General features: G+C 35.5%; 1 protein-coding gene across 13 annotated transcripts in view; it reads right to left on the minus strand.

The window, feature by feature from the left end:
• MBD5 (methyl-CpG binding domain protein 5) overlaps positions 1 to 18,684 on the minus strand; it is a 503,218-nt gene that overhangs the window by 151,276 nt on the left and 333,258 nt on the right. For all 13 annotated transcript variants that reach the window (XM_050752186.1, XM_050752177.1, XM_050752187.1 and 10 more), the window contains one exon: positions 15,693 to 15,815. The gene's annotated coding sequence lies outside the window, so the exon portion shown is untranslated. The remainder of the gene's footprint in view (positions 1 to 15,692; positions 15,816 to 18,684) is intronic.

Below are 18,684 nucleotides of genomic sequence, written 5' to 3' on the forward strand. Positions count from 1 at the left end.
ATTTCCTCTGGTCATTTTTTTTTTTTTTTTGCCTGCAAACGTTCAATGACTTCTAGTTAAAGATAGCAGGTAGACCACGCATGTTTTTACTTCTTTTAAGACCCAATAAAATGACAATACAGAAATAAAAAATAAGTAACACCACAGTAGGTAGAGGATAGGCCATTAACAGATGTGAGATTTCAATATATTAATGTGAGCAGGAAAACCGATAGGAACTGCTGAAGTGGGGACAGGAAACCTCAGCCTACAGTATACAGGACCCATCGATCTGTAGATCCACAGGGAGGTTCAGGGGCTCTGAGATGCCTGGTGAGAAGACAGCAGGGAGAAACAGGGCTGAAAATGGGGAGATTTACTGAATATTTGTATAATGAACAATGACACACAGAGACCACAGAGAATATGAAAGACTCAGGAAATAAAACCGTGATCAGCCCATGTGGACCATCATAGAATAATAAAAGTTATAGAAGGAAAGAACAAGAAAAAAAAGGTGGGTGGGGGGAGAATTATAAGAAAATAATGCAAGATAATTTTCTAGATATGAAGGACACAACTCCTCAGAAGAGAGTACCCACTTAAAATTCAAGTACAACATGAATTTTAAAAGGCCTACACCTAGACATATCAGGAATTGCAAAGTACCAAGAAAAAAAAAAAAGAGTAAATCCTAAAAGTCAGAAGAAAAAAGCAGATGACCTACAAAGGACAAAAATGAATGTTTGAAGAGAGTAGAGTATTACCTTCCAAGTTCAGAGGGAAGATTTGTAACCTAGAGTCCAAGATAAACTAGAATTAACATGGCAAACAATTAAAATGGATAGTAATTGCTTCTTCTCACCACAGTCTTTAAAGATGTGCCTGTTCTACAACTTTTAACATGATGAATTGTTAACAATATTATAAAAAACAGTTAGTAAAAGTGGTACAAAATGTCAGTGGTACAAAATGTAGAGCAGGTGGCCAAAAATAGTACCTTTTAAATCTGTTTTCTCCTTTTCTAATGTGGATGCATACACTCACTACTTCTCTCCTTTCCCCTGCCACCTGTCAGGCTCTGCCCCTAGGCTTGCATCTTCTAATGTTAGAACATGGATAATTTGTGAGAATAAAATAAGAAAAAATTCAAACATAAAAATTTTAAAAATCGATTATCCATACACTTGCTCTTAGGAGTTGCTAAGGGATATGCTTCATCATAGCAGAATTAAAAAAAAAAAAACGAAATGAAAAGAGAAAAAATGGGGGTTGAAATAGCACCACCCAGAAGATCAAGAAAGGGGAGTCTCAGGATGACAGTTGCGCAGCCAGAGGATGTCAAGACTCTGGAAGAGCAGTTCCCAAGGAAAAGGGGGAAGAAAAGGAAAGAGATACACCAGAATGTTTTATATAATGGAGAGTTGGAAAGAACTGGGAATATGATAAAGAAAAATAATACAAGAAAAACAAAAGGGAATTAGAAATTCTAAGAAAACGGAAAAATGACTTAAGAAAATATAACCAAAGGGCCGGGTGCACTGGCTCACGCCTGTAATCCCAGCACTTTGGGAGGCCAAGGTGGGTGGATCACGAGGTCAGGAGATCGAGACCATCCTGGCTTACATGGTAAAACCCTGTCTCTACCAAAAATACAAAAAATTAGCCGGGCGTGGTGGCGGGCGCCTGTAGTCCCAGCTACTCGGAAGGCTGAGGCAGGAGAATGGCGTGAACCTGGGAGGCGGAGCTTGCAGTGAGCCAAGATGGTGCCACTGGACTCCAGCCAGGGCGACAGAGCAAGACTCTGTCTCAAAAAAAAAAAAAAAAAAAAAAATATATATACACACACACACACACACACACACACACATATATAACCAAAGAAGACTACTTGGCACTGTAATTAATCACTAATTAAGCTAATATTTAGTGTCAGCTGGTTATATAGCATTGTTTTAGTTACTAGGAATACAGTAATGATGGGGAAAGTAATGAATTAAAAAATGAATTAAATTAGTTAGAATAGATTATCTGCCTTCTTGAAGCTTACAGTCCAGTGGGGGAGAGTGATAGTAGTTTGAAAAATTAAGAAAAATAAAATATATAATTTGTGTTAACAATGAGAGCTATGAAAAAAAAAATAAGGAAACCAGAGCAAAAATTTCAGGCATGGGAAGTTGCTATTTAAAATAAGTATGGCAAGGGAGGCCCTATTGATCAGCTACCATTATCGTCAAGAATTTAAGAAAAAGAGGGATTAAATGGTCATCTCAGTGAATTTATGTTGCAGGTAGAGGGAACACCAAATGCAAAAGCCGTTTTCACACAATAATGTACATGGTTAATTATGGTTGTAAAATAATAATAATAGACAAGCAAAGAGCCAAATCATGAGTGAACTCTCATTCACAATTGTTACAAAGAGAAAAAAATACTTAGGAATACAACTTACAAGGGATGTTAAGGACCTCTTCAAGTAGAACTACAAACCACTGCTCAAGGAAGTGAGAGAGGACACAAACAAATGGAAAAACATTCCATGCTCCTAGATAGGAAGAATCAGTATAGTGAAAATGGCCATACTGTCCAAAGTACTTTATAGATTCAGTGCTATTGCAAAGTACTCTACAGATTCAATGCTATTCAAATGCTGTTCCCACCAAGCTAACACTGACTTTCTTCACAGAATTAGAAAAAACTACTTTAAATTTCATATGAAACCTAAAAAGAGCCTGTATAGCTAAGACAATCCTTAGCAAAAACAACAAAGCTGGAGGCATCACACTACTGGACTTCAAACTGTATTACAAGGCTACAGTAACCAAAACAGCATGGTACTGGTACCAAAATAGATATATAGACAAATGGAACAGAACAGAGACCTCAGAAATAATATCACACATCTACAATCATCTGATCTTTGACAAAACTGGAAAAAACAAGCAATGAGGAGAGGATTCCCTATTTAATAAATGCTGTTGGGAAAACTGGCTAGCCATATGCAGAAAACAGAAACTGGACCCCTTCCTTACACCTCATACAAAAATGAACTCAAGATGAATTAAAGACTTAAATGTAAAACCTAAAACTATAAAAACCCTAGAAGAAAACCTGGGCAATACCATTCAGGATGGTATTGCCATTCAGGGCCAAAGACTTCATGACTAAAACACCAAAAGCAATGGCCAAAAAAAAGCCAAAATTGACAAATGGGATCTAATTAAATTAAAGAGCTTCTGCATAGCAAAAGAAACTATCATCAGAGCGAACAGGCAACCTAAAGAATGGGAGAAAATTTTTGCAATCTACCCATCTGACAAAGGTCTAATATCCAGCATCTATAAGGAACTTAAACAAATTTACAAGAAAAAAACAACCCCATCAAAAAGTGGGCAAAGGATATGAACAGACACTTCTTAAAAGAAGACATTTATGTGCCCAACAAACATATGAAAAAATGCACATCATCATTGGTCATTAGAGAAATGCAAATCAAAACCACAATGATATACCATCTCACACCAGCTAAAATGGCAATTATTAAAAAGCCCATCAAAAAGTGAGCAAAGGATATGAACAGACACTTCTCAAAAGAAGACATTTATGTGGCCAACAAACATATGAAAAAAAGCTCATAGAGAAATGCAAATCAAAACCACAATGAGATACCATCTCACACCAGTTACAATGGCAATTATTAAAAAGTCAGGAAACAACAGATGCTGGTGAGGCTGTGGAGAAATAGAAATGCTTTTACATGTTGGTTGGAGTGTAAATTATTTCAACCACTGTGGAAGACAGTGTGGTGATTCCTCAAGGATCTAGAATTGGAAATGCCATTTGACCCAGCAATCCCATTACTGGGTACATACCCAAAGGATTATAAATCATTCTACTATAAAGACACATGCACATGTATGTTTATTGCAGCACTATTCACAATAGCAAAGACTTGGAACCAAGCCAAATGTCCATCAGTGATAGACTGGATAAAGAAAATGTGGCACATATACACTATGGAATACTATGCAGCCATAAAAAAGAATGAGTTCACATCCTTTGCAGGGACATGGATAAAGCTGGAAGCCATCATTCTCGGCAAACTAACACAAGAACAGAAGACCAAACACCACATGTTCTCACTCATAAGTGTGAGTTGAACAATGAGAACACATGGACACAGGGAGGGGAACATCACACACTGGGGCCTGTTGGTGGGGACTGGAGGGCAAGGGGAGGGAGAGCATTAGGACAAATACCTAATGCATGCAGGGCTTAAAACTTAGATGACGGGTTGATAGGTGCAGCAAACCACCATGGCACATGTATACCTATATAGCATAGCTGCATGTTCTGCATATGTATTCCAGAACTTAAAGTAAAATAAAAAAAAATTTTAAATATGTAACTGGCATTAATTTTAGAAATACAAAAATGAAAGACCTGATAATGAAATCAGGAAGAAGAAGAGTTGAAGGAGAAGGTGGGTGCACTAATATCCTCATCTGATGAGGGCAATCACAAAGAAAAGTATCTGTAGTGAAGGGAACAGAAAAAGAAAGGTATTATAGTTACAACAGAGAAACTAAAAGTAGAGATAAAACTAAATGGAGGATGGGCATGGTGGCTCACACCTGTAATCCCAGAACTCTGGGAGGCAGAGGCGGGCAGATCACTTGAGGTTAGGAGTTTGAGACCAGTCTGGGCAACACAGTGAAACCCTGGCTCTACAAAAAAATACAAAAATTAGCTGCACCTGCTGGCACACACCTGTAGTCTCAGGTACTTGGGAGGCTGAGGTGGGAGGATCACTTGAGCCTGGGAGGCGGAAGTTGCAATGAGTCACAATTATGCTACTATACTCCAACCTGGGTGATAGAGACCATGTCTCAAAACACCACCAACAAACTAAATGCTGAATGATAGAGACAAGAAAAGTGGAGGTAGGGTTGAGTGAGTGAGTGTAAAATGCCTCCTTTACGTGTTTGTGTGAGTGTTATTAATATATGATGTCTTAAAAATGACTAACAAAAATTTTCAGGTGGAAGCAAATTACTTTTACCTGAAAAAATAGAGGTACGTACCAAAGGAAAAGTGGAAAGAGAAGTGAGGCTTACGTGGAAAAATCTGGGCCAAAGGACCATTTATTTTAACCACGCACATGTTTTAATCTGATTTAAACACATACATCTGCTCACATATACACCCTTCAGAGGTTTTCCATCACTCTTAGCATAAAGGTCAGAATCCCAACCTTTAACATACAGAAAAACCCTCAGTTTCCTTCTTTACTAAAGTAATATTTTGTTGGAAAGTATAGCTCTTCTCTCCATCATTATATAAATTTTATTTCTGTATCCTCAGGAGGTATTGTACTAAATTGAGAATACTATGATGGAATTTCCCAAGTCTTTTGAGTAAAATTTTATATATGCTTTCTGCAGAAACATGACAGTTTTGATTTTTCAAAAAATCCTTGGGTAGATAGAATATAAAATTTTACATGTTATTATATGTGATCAATATCTGATTAGTTTTTATGTTATCATTTCAAAAGAAAGCAATACCTTATTAGGGTCTTCTGTGGGGTTTGATAATGCAAATATTCCAAAACTTTCAAAAATCTGAAATCTGAAACACTTTTGGTTCCAAGCATTCCGTAATATGGATACTCAGCCTGCACTACTAAGCAATAAAAAGGAACAAACTACTGATACACTCAGGAAGCTGCATGAGTCTCCAGAAAATTATGCTGAGTGAAAATAGTCAATCCCCAAAGTTTACATACCATGTGATTCTACTTATAAAATATTTTTTCAAATGACATTATAGGAATGGAGAATAGATTAGGGAGTTGTAAGGATTAAACAGGTGGTGAGGGAAGGGAAATGGGTGTGCTATAAAAGAGCAACATGAGGGACCCTTGTGGTGATGGAAATGTTCTTTATCTTGACTGCATCCATGTCAGTAACTTGGTTGTTACATTGTGCTATAATTTGACAGATATTACCACTGGGGGACACTGGGTAAAGGGTACACCATATGTCTGTATTATTTCCTGCAACTGCATGTGAATATATAATTATTTCAAAATAAAAAGTTTAATTTGGAAAAAAAGCTGATACATATTATAAAAATATGAAATGTTCTCCATTGGTAGCAAGGAGGTGGGGTGGTGGTAATTCAGACCTTCAAGCAAAGGAGGAAAGACACATAGAGAGGGAGACAGCTTTATCAAGCCACTTTGATATCAAAGCTACGTTCTCCAGAGCCTTCCTCTGCTTTGTAAGAGCAAGAAAACTGAGAACCAGTCAAGCAAAGACACACAAATCTTTTTAAGGCCCCACTCATTAGGGTTTGACTCCAAAAGTTACCCAAGCTCCTGTCATTTCTGTGGATACCAAACCTGCCAGTATCTAATGACAACCTCAAAAGGAAGCCAGACAGGGTACAAACGGCAGATAGGATCTCTACGCTAAACACATAGGTTGCAGAACCAAGAGTCAGAGATTATACTTTTAGACTTCAGTGCCGGGATCATCTGTTATCTGACATGAAGGACATGAAGGGTAGAGGGAAGTAGTGATAAACGCCCCAGTTCTTACATAGCAGAACCTTGGGAGGCACTCTACATTGAGAAGGAAGACACATATTGGCAACAAGTGTGGGATTAGGGTCGAGGTGCTTTTACTTGAAAGGGTTTCAGACATCAGGAGTATTTATCTTTTGTCTATTTTTACACCCTTATTCCTTAAGAACTTACCAGATTGATGACGCATCAGTTCTACCCACAGAGAAATAAAAATACATAAATACACTAATATTTGTAAACAAGTGTGTGCAGCAGCATTACTTATAGTAGCCAAAAAGTGGAAACAACCCAAATGTCCACCAGCTGATGAATGGATAAATAAAATGTGGTATGTACATACAATGGAATATTATTTAGCAATAGAAAGAGATGATATGCTGATTCCTGTACGGTATGGATGAACCTTAAAAATATTACATTAAGTAAAACAAGTCAGTCACAGAAGGCCACATATTTTATGATAACATTTATCTGAAATGTCTAGAGCAGGCAAATCCACAGAGGCAGTAGATTAGTGGTTGCCTGGGACTGGAGGATTTGTGGAAAAAGTGAATGCTAATGTTTATAGGGTTTCTTTTTGAAGTGATGAAAATGGTCTGAAATTAACTGTGAGGATGGGTGCACAACTCCAAATTGTAAAAAATATTAAACTGTATATTTGAAATGAAAAAAAGTCCTTGGATTAAATAGAATACAAAATTTCATGTGTTATTATATGTGATGAATATCTGATTAGTTTTTAAGGTATGAAAAATTAAAAGAAAGGAATACCTTAAGGTCTAATGTTAAGATTTGATAGTGACTGTAATAGCTCATCATAGGAAATTGGAAAATATTGCATAATAACTAATGCCAGAAAGAGTTCACAATATTGTCAGTTGTGGTTCTTATTCAATGAGGAAAGAAAGAAAAACAAAGTTAGCCTCAACGGGAAAAAGAATAGCATTGCATATAAAAAGAGATAAAGGAGACTTAAATGTGATAATCAGTAAGAAATTGTATCTCACTATCAACTGAAGCAGACAGAGTTACTGGAAGAACAGGGAAAGGACTGCAATGCTCAATCCTAGAAACAAAGCAAAAATGGGAAGTTTTAGCAGGATAGAGGCTAAGAAATAATATATTTTACATCCCATGTAAGAAAAACCGAAAGGTCTCATTAAGGAAATTTGCAGCCTGATTTGACTCTAGCTTACCCCTGGTTTTCTGAGACCATTGCATTCTAAACTTATTTTTGCACTTATAAAAATTATTTTGATTTTTCAAGTAAAAGCTGGCTTATAAAAACTGTATTGCAAAATTCTGAGTTAACTGAACTATTGCCCACTATCACTGCATTTCCTATCCCCTTTAATGACTATATATCCAGTTGCATGAATTATGCAATGTAATCCTTAGGCATTTTTGTTATCGGAATATCTTTTTATAAATGAGTAAAGAAGGCCAGCACTCAGAACACATTGACTGTTGCTGTAGGTTTTAATGCTTAGTGCAGCTGCTATGTAATGGTGCACATGAATTAAAAAATGAAGTCATGAGGGCAGAAGAACGGATGTTCAAAAATGAATTTGCAAGTTTAGTTCTAAATAGCAATCACAATTTTAGCTTGAGGCTTTTCTGGGGGAGAGTGAATAATGATTAGGTGATATTATAGGCCCCAAGCAAGGCCTGAGGACATTGGTGCTCAGAGCCAGTCATTTATCCTCAAAAAATGGTCCTTAGGTTGTGGGGGCATTGTTTAAAATACCAGGAAGAATCAAACCTGTGTCTGTCACTTTTTCCCAAGGGTCTTCTCAGGATTCTGAAGCTCTAGTGTTAAGATAAATGTTTACTTAAACAAAAGCCTTGGTAGGCTTTTACTGTTACCTTATGTTATTTTTACTGTTCTGGGTTTATATTTTTATTTACCTGCAGAAAAAATTACATGTGAAAATTGTAACCCCAAAATCACTATTGAAAATTGTGTTCTACTATGTTAAGTGCCTATTCAAGGGAAGTAAGATAAGATTTAAGAGAATAAATTTTCCCTCTCATTTTTATTAGATTTTCATGGCAAATTTGAATTTCAGAGAATCCTGACTTATTGTGTATTGCCAAAAATATTCTTTTAGCCAGATCTAATCATGCAAAATTATGAACTGCTTAGTGTGGCTATTTTGAAAGCCCTGAAGTCTTGAATTCATGGGTAATTATGTATTTTTATTTACCAGAACCTCAGTTTCCTGCTCTCATTATATTAATGCTGTTTTCTTCCCTGTCATTAAAATGTTGTGACTTAAGTTGTGTGAATGACACCCACTTTTTAAAAACATATTTACATAATAAATAGTAAAGGGGGGGAATTTAACAAATCAAAACATTTACTTAACTCACTCAATTTATAGAGTAACGATGATGATGATAGTAATAAAAATAGTAGTGCAGTAGTAATGATCTGATAATATGAAGAATAGGCTTTAAATAGGGCTTACTGTATACCAACACTATTCTGACTCGTATATTAATTCATAACTCCATCATTATCCATTATCCACATTTTACAAATGAGAAACTGAGTCAATAAGAAACTCAATGAGATTAAATAGCATCGGTAAATCTAGGATCAGAAAATTGGACTAATACGTACCCTACTTATAGAAACCTAGAATTTAGAGCAGTGCTTTTTAACCACTGACACCTTTTTTTAACCCTATTCTTCTATTTTCTTTGATAAAACATTCTTCTATTTTTCTTGATAAAATCTATTCTTCTATTTTCCTTGATAAAACATAAAATCTCATGGTTTCTATTTCATTTTTAGAATAAATTAAATATAATAACAAAATAAATCAAAACAATAATATAGGGCTCAGATGTTTTTTTTAAGCTACCCCTCCTTCCTCCTGTTTCTAGTTGAGCCTGACTAGTTTGAAATGATATTCATTCTGTTAATTCAGCAAATAATTATTGAAGCCCTACTATTTGTCAAACATTATTCCAGGGGCTGTTATGGACACTGAAAGCAAACCAGTTCTGAACTGTGAGCAACATAGGAAAACTGGACAACTTTCTGGTGACTTCTAAAGTCTCCCCAAAATGTAAAACCCAAGTTCGAATGCAAGAACAAAAAACCCACAACAGAGCTATGTGGATATTGCTCACAGTGTTGGAATGTCTATACCAGCAACCCCTTCTGTTAACACAAATAAAAACAATTGAATTTACTTAAATTGAAATTCTTATTAGAACTATTTATCACTGTCATGTTAGCTATTACTTAGTATGTTTAGATTTGCAAGGCTACTCTCAAAAAATGTCTTCATTATTCCAAGACACCAAGCCTCTCATTTATGCAGCAGCAATTTATTCCATATGGCTTCATTGAATGGCCACTGTGTAACAAAACTAGCCAGGGCATATAAACCTTTATTCGAAAATACTGGACATGAGAAGGCTTCAAGGGTGTATTCTAATTTAAAGTGAGTTGAAATGTATAGGAGGGTCAGCCAAAGTCCAACTAGTTTGAGGAAGAGTTAACCAGGGATAGCTCTTGGAAGAGGGAGGAATTGTCCTTGCCGATTTGCAGCCACTGTTTGTGCAATCTAGATTTAATCAGGAGGGAAGGAGAGGAACAGGTACAAGCTGAAGTTGTGTGCAAAAAGGTTTGGGGAGGAACAACCACTGGATAAAAGGGCATGAGAGAGACACAGTGAAAGATGACCAGTCCTCCAGGGTCTAATATCACTCCCTACAAGGCATTGTGCTTTGTGCTGGGGATACAGTGTTAAACGAGGTAGGCTCAGTTCCTGATTTCCTTAAATACAGAATTATACAATTACTTATTTTATATTCATAGTACAAAGTGATGAGCTTGCATGTATCAGGGGATTTCACATAATCTGGAAGAATAAGACAAAGCTTCCCTGAACAAGGGGCATTTTCATCGAAACCTGAGGGATGCGCCATAGGTACTTCTGCCATCATGGGCCCCTTCTAACATAAAAAATAAAACTAAAAATTATATTTTGCAACTTGCGTGAAAAAAGATGAATATGTTAGTTAATACTGTATATTGAAATGTTTTCTTTTACCTAGAAGTCCTTTGTTTTCTGATTTTAAAATAAATTTAAACATTTTTGTGGACCCCTTAAAATTTTATGAACCCTAGGCACTGTGCTTACTGTGCCTTTTGGATAAGTCAGCATAGGAGGCGGGGAAGTTTGGGCCAAGAACATTTTGGATAGAGATAATAGCATATAGAGAAGTTTTTAGGGGCTTACTTGCTCAGGGAATTAAAAGGCTAGAGCGGGGAGAGCAGGAGAGGATGGCACGAGGGAGGTTGGTGAGGCATGCCATATTAAAATAATTGAATTATTATAGAGGCCATTTAAAAATAGTAAATTAAATAACACTGATCCAATGCTGATTCTCTTTTTTAAAGACAAGATCTCACTCTGTTGCCCAGACTGGAATGCAATGGTGCAGTCATGGCTCACTACAGCCTAAACTCCTCGGCTCAAGCCATCTGCCCATCTTAGCCTCTGAATAGCTAGAATTATATAGCACACACCACAATGCCCAGTTAATTTTTCTTTTCAGAGACAGGGTCTATGTTGCCCAGGCTTAATGCTGATGTTTGATATAAAATAAGTATATTGTAATGGAAGTCAGCGATTTCAGCCAAACTATGGCAGATGTAAAGAAATGGGTTAGGCAAAATTTCATCTAAAGTCAGTATATACACTGAAATAGTGACAGAGAAAATCATATAATGTCTGGGATTTGCTTCAGAATAATACAGGAAGTATAAATGAAACAAGATTAGCCATGAATTCTCAATTAATGAAGCCAGACTTGAGGTTCATAGGGGTTCATTTTATTATCCTGTCAACTCCTCTGTTTCTGGCTTTCCATAATAGTTTTTATTTAAAAATAAAGCCAAGGTATAAAGAAACATCAAAACCCAGAAGCCATGGGTTTTGATAAAGATGACAGATATAGCTCATAAAAATGATAACATTATATAACAATAAAGACACAAAACATTAAAAATAAAAAAGAAGACATAATTGTGATATACGTAATTTATAGATTTAATATTCTTAATATGATTATGATTCTTATCAATCTAGAAAAAATTCAAAGACCCCACCCACAAGAAAAATTTGGCATGGCTCATGAATGGGACATTCATAAAAGAACTTAAAATTCAAATAAAAATATAAAAAGATACTCATGCTCAGTAGTAATCACACATATGAAAATTAAAATGCCATATACTTTTCTTGTATCAGATTTTGTAAAAAACAAAGTTAATGTCAAATGTTGACAAAACTATAGAGAAAGTGACATTCTCATTCTGTCAAACACTGTTGGTAGAAATGTAAATTGGTATAACCTTTCAATTTATTTACTATTTGATCTACCAATTCCATTGTTAAGAATATATCATAATCTAGCATTTTCCAAAGTGTATAGTGGGATGTTGACAGATGTTATTTGTGTTTGTGTAAGTGTAAACTTAATTTTAAATGTAAATTTATCAAATGTCATTTAAAAAATTTCCCTTTTTAAAGTTTTTCCGTTGCTGCTGCTGCTGCTTCTTTTTTTTTTTTTTTTTTAATAGAGTTTATTTTTCAGAGCAGTTTTAGTTTCATAGCAAAATGGAGTGGAAAGTACAGAGACTCCCATATACCCCTTGCCTCCTGTGATGGTTAATACTGAGTATCAACTTGATTGGATTGAAGAATACGAAGTATTAATCCTGGGTGTGTCTGTGTGGTGTTGCCAAAAGAGATTAACATTTGAGTCAGTGGGCTGGAGAAGGCACATCCACCCTTAATCTGGATGGGCACAATCTCATCAGCTTCCAGCAAATGTAAAAGCAGGCAGAAAAATGTGAAAAGGAGAGACAGGCCTAGCCTCCAGGCCTACATCTTTCTCCTGTGCTGGATGCTTCCTGCCCTCGAACATTGGACTTCAAGTTCTTCAGTTTTGGGACTCAGACTGGCTCTCTTTGTTTCTCAGCTTGCAGACAGCCTACTGTGGAACCTTGTGATCCTGCAAGTTAATACTTAATAAACTTCCCTTTATGTGTGTGTATATATACACACACACATATATATGTATATAGATATGTATATATACATATATGTATCATATATCTATACATAGATGTATCTATATATACATATCCATATATACATATCTATATACATAGATATACATATATAGATATACATAGATACGTATATATCTGTGTATATATACACAAAACACTGCTAGGAATCATAGACGATAGAAACAAATATATATGTGTGTGTGTGTGTGTGTGTGTGTGTGTATACACAAAACACTGCTAGGAATCATAGACAATAAAAATATATATATCCTATTAGTTCTGTTTCTCTAAGAGAACCCTGACTAAAACATCTCCACACTGCCTCCCTCACTATCAACATCTTGAAGGCATATGTTATCTTAAGAATGCATTCCATGGTTAAATAAGTTTGATTTCTACAACCTTGGTATACGATAATACTATACACTAGGACATACATTTCTAAGATAGTGAACAAGTCTTTCCTTATGTTCTATAACACTTACTTTTAGAAATTATCTTAAAAAATCATCAGATATGAGTACATATCACTTAAGTCATGTTTAACACAAAGAAAACTGGAAATATTCTATATATTTAATAAGAGGAAGGTGGTTACATGATTCACGTTATAACCTTAAACTGGAATTTAAGGTAGATGATATTTACTGGCGTAAAAGTTGCTGCAATAGGATGATATATTCTATACCTTGAAAACACTAAAGACTCCACGAAAAGGCTCCTGGAAGTTATAAATGACTTTAGAACAGTTTCAGTATACAAAAATCAGTAGCATTTCTGTACACCAATAATGTTCAAGCTGAGAGCCAAATGAAGAACATAATCCCATTTACAATAGTCACACACACATTCACAAACCTGGGAATACATCTAACTAAGGAGGTGAAAGATATCTACAAGGAGAACTATAAAGCACTGCTAGGAATCACAGATGACACAAACAAATGAAAAAACATTACATGCTCATGGATTGGAAAAATCAATATTGTTAAAAGGGCCATACTGCTCAAAGCAATCTACAGATTAAATGCTATTGCTATCAAACTATCAATGTCATTTTTCACAGAATTGGAAAAAAACTATTCTAAAATTCATATGGAACCAAAAAAGAGCCTGAGTAGCCAATGCAAATCCAAAGCAAAAAGAACAAAGCTGAAAGCATCACGTTACTCAACTTCAAACCATACTATAATGCTTCTGTAACCAAAAGAGCATGGTACTGGTGCAAAAACAGATGCATAGACCAATGGAACAGAATAGATAACCCAGAAATAAAGCCACACACCTACAGCCATCTAATCTTTGACAAAGCTGACAAAATTAAGCAATGGGGAAAGGACTCCCTATTCAATAGCTTGCTAGCCACATGCAGAAGAATGAAATTGGATCACTACCTTTCACCATATACAAAAATTAACTAAAAATGGATTAAAGATTTAGATGTAAGACCTCAAACTATAAGAATGGTAGGAAAAAAAAAACTAGTAAACACCATTCTGAGCATAGGCCTTAGGAAAGAATTTATGACTAAGTTCTCAAAAGCAACTGCAACAAAACAAAAATTGGCAATTGGGACCTAATTAAATCAAATAGCTTCTGCACGGCAAAAGAAGTTATCAACAGAGTAAATAGACAATTCACAGAATGGGCTAAAATATTTGCAAACTATGCAACCAACAATTGTCTTATATCCAGAATCTATAAGGAACTTAAACAATTGAACAAGCAAAAAACTAACAGCCCCATTAAAAATTGGGCAAAAGGCATGAACAGACACTTTTCAAAAGAAGATATACAAGAGGCCAACAAACATAAGAAAAAGTGCTCATCATCACTAATCATCAGAGAAATGCAAATCAAAACCATAATTAGATACCTTCTCACACCAGTCAGAATGGCTATTATTAAAAAGTCAAAAAACAACAGATGTTGGTGAGCCTGTGGAGAAAAGGGAATGCTTATATACTGTTGGCGGGAATTTAAATTAGTTCAGCCACTGTGGAAAGCAGTTTGGAGATTTCTTAAAGAACTTAAAACAGAATTACCATTCAACCCAGTAATCACATTACTTGGTACACATCCAAAAGCAAACAAATTGTTCTACCAAAAAGACACATGCATTCACAATATTAAGCACTATTCTTAATAGTAAAGTCATGGAATCTACATAGGTACCCATCAATGGTGGATTGGATAAAGAAAATGTGGTACATATACACCATGGAATATCATGCAGCCATAAAAAAAGAATGAACTCATGTCTCTGCAGCAACCTGGATGCAGCTGGAGGCCATTATCCTAAGCAAATTAACACAGGAACAGAAAACCAATTATCGCATGTTCTCACATATAAGTGGGAGTTAAACATCAGGTACTCATGGCCATAAAGACAGCAACAATAGACAACAGGGACTACTAGAGGGAAAGGGTGGAAGGGGGAGCAAGAGTTGAAAAACTGACTGCTAGGCACTATGCTCAGTACCTGCGTGAAGAGATCATCTATACCATAAACTTCAGCATCACGCGGTATACCCAGTTAACAAATCTGCACATGTACCCACTGAATCTAAAATAAAAGTGGAGGAGAAAAAAATAAATAAAATTTTTAAAAAGGCTGAAATAAACTGCTAAGTAAAAGAAGCAGGATAGGGAAACACCATTTAAGCCCTATGGTGTCTAGTCATAATTATTGTAACTATATAAATCCACATATTATACATAATACACATATATAAAAATAAATTTAGGAAGATATAACAAAATATGAAGAATAGTTACCTCAAGGTAGTAGGATAACTATATTTTTCTGTATTACCTTTTTTTAAAAAAAATAGTAAACATGTATTAATTTTCCAATAGAAATAATTTTTAGAGGCAACGTGTTTAAGCATCCTAATTTTGGAGAAATACAGCATTTTAATCTATAGATGTCAGGCACTTTCCATATTTAATACAAACTAAGTCTGCAGACAAAAACTACAATTGTATGAAGAATCTATGAAGAGAAACCATGATGCCTACCTTCTGGTGAGAAGTGACGAAAACATAACAAGCGTTGTGTGTGACTCAGCAGCGTAATGGAGGCGGTTAATTTCCAGATGCTCTATGTCTTTACAAGTCCCTATAAGGGAGTACCTCTTCTCTCTGGAACAGAAATAACACTGAGTACACACATTTATTTAAAGGCTGGTTTTCAAAATCAATAATAGTATTGTTGGCATTTTTTCACTTCCAAACATCAATGGATGTTTGCCAAAGAACTAGAGAGAATCAAGGTATTAGTATCTTCATCCTTCAGAAATACTGTGATTAACTACCAGAAATAATTAAAGCAAATGTTATATACTTTATTTTCATATGTTTAATAATATAACCAGAAGAAATATATTTAATAAATTAAAAATTATTGATAAAAATAGTAGTATAATTTTGTATATCTACTATCTATCAGACACAATGCTAGATCCTTTATATCTCATTTAATCCTCTCAACATCTTTTTATCTGATATTTATTCAACAATATTTATTGCTCTGTGCCAGGTACTGCGGGAAACACTGGAGATATAATGGTGATCACTATCATGATACAAGATAGTCATTAACATTCCCACTTTAAAATGAGGTAATTGAGGCTCTGGGATTTAATATTAAATAGCTTAACTTCAAACCTACTCTTTCTATTATAGCCCAATTAAAAGGAGTTTGCTAGTCTTATCACCATCACCACTAAATAAACTCCAAACCTTTTAAGTTAAAATGGAAAATACCAAAAAATACCAAAAAATCCCCAACAACTCATCTAAATGTAGTATAAAATATATAGAAAATACCTATATATAGCCTTTATAATTGGCAATATCACCTAATTTAATCCTCACTCAATCTTATGATATAAGTGTTAGTACTACCATTTTGTAGATGAGAACACTGTCTTAGAAATGTTCACCTTAAATCTGGGTCTGCCTAATTCTAATGCTTAAAAATCTCAAAAGGAGAATAAGAAAAGAAAAACTTACATTAAAATGGAGAAAGCAACAAAGAAGTAAGAAAAACAACTTATTTAAGCCGCCTGATGTATGCATACACATGCAAAACACACAGTGTCACACACCTGTATGGACTGTGGTACTGCCATTCAAACACCCATCATTATCTGGTAAAAGAGTACTGCGGTGGGAGGAGGATGACAGGGCAAAGCAACTAACTAGAAGGAGAAGCTGAATGAAAATTATCCTCAAATACAGATTGTAGCTACACAGGCTGCTTACTTTCAAGAGGGGTCTCACAGAAAAATAGCAGGAAATACTACCACTTCCTTGCTTATGACCTTAGGAAAGTTACTTATCTTCTCTGGGCTACAGTTTCCTATCTATAAATGAGGATAATAACAGTATCCAACTAATAGAGGTGTTATAAGGATTAACATTCACAAAGTACCTAAAGTATCATTTTCAATAATAAATGCTATATATATGTGTGTGTGTGTGTGTGTGTATGTATGTGTGGTTTAAAATAAGTATCTGAGTGGGGTTAATTATATTAACAGAGCCCTTTCATGCAACATATTACTCTCAGTTATATTTTATGTCTGTTAACATCTGAAGTAATCCTCACTTCAACCCTATGAGGTAGATATTATTGCCAGCTGGCTTTTAGCTTCAAAAGGCAGAAACTTGATTTTAGCAACTCCTCCAATCATTAGAAACTCATCAACTTAAAAGGGAATTTTTTTTGTTGTTGTTCCAAAATGATAGCCAATGAATTGGATAAAACACTATTTATCGATATCAAGTCTATCTTAAGTACCAAACCACCAAGAAATTACTTCATTACTATAAAATTAAAACATGGAGAATTGAAAATTCAAATTAGACCTCCCATCAAGCCATAGTAGTCTGCTTGTCTACTGTGTTAAAAATTTCCTTTTACATGATATGATACCTTGAGAAGGCACACCATCACCAGTGTAGTATTTTCATGAAGAATATTTAACCTAAATTTAACAATAAAAAATTTCAGAACTATCTAAACTAAAGTGACATCTTGCAAACAATTGGCCCAGGCTAATAAAAAAAAGTCAATGAGGCCGGGCGCGGTGGCTCAAGCCTGTAATCCCAGCACTTTGGGAGGCCGAGACGGGCGGATCACGAGGCCAGGAGATCGAGAGACGATCCCGGCTAACACGGTGAAACCCCGTCTCTACTAAAAAATACAAAAAAACTAGCCGGGCGAGGTGGCGGGCGCCTGTAGTCCCAGCTACTCGGGAGGCTGAGGCAGGAGAACGGCGTAAACCCGGGAGGCGGAGCTTGCATCCCGGCCACTGCACTCCAGCCTGGGTGACAGAGCAAGACTCCGTCTCAAAAAAAAAAAAAAAAAAAAAAAAAAAAAAAAGTCAATGAGATTAGAGCCCAAAGGCTAGAATTTCATGTCCCACTGGGGATAGGCAAGTAATGTGTTTACCTTCTGGCATGAAGGTATTGGGAAGCCTCATAGAGATTTGAAATTTCACTTGAGAACCCTGGCTTGTCCTAAGGACTGTTTGTTACTTTGTTAAAGATTTTAAAAGAGTTTTTAGGCAGAATGGACGGAGTTGCTGAGAATAAACAGCCAGGGAATAAAGGATTCTGAAGGGAGAGAGGGACTCAAATCAGTGTTGAGATGTTGGTGAGTAGAAGAACTGATACAGAGAAAACAGGGGAGGAGAAAAAACTCTGAACTCTGGGAATTATACAGTCTCTGGGAATTACACAGCAGGTATAGTTATGCACAAATAATCTGCTGATGTGGGGAGGAAATATCAGTACTTACCTGTTTTCTATAAAAATAAAAAAAAATTATATAAATAATATAGATTAACACTAGTACCTTTAAAGTATATTTTTATTGAGGATAGACAATTTTAAATTTTATTTATTATTATTGTTTTTATACAGTATGTGACCAAAATGTTTGGTGATCATTGTTCACAGGAACGAAAGAAAGACTTTCAGGTGTTGGTAGGTACTAGGACAT

This window comes from Macaca thibetana, chromosome 12 (genome assembly GCF_024542745.1).
Source record: "Macaca thibetana thibetana isolate TM-01 chromosome 12, ASM2454274v1, whole genome shotgun sequence".
NCBI lineage: Eukaryota > Metazoa > Chordata > Mammalia > Primates > Cercopithecidae > Macaca > Macaca thibetana.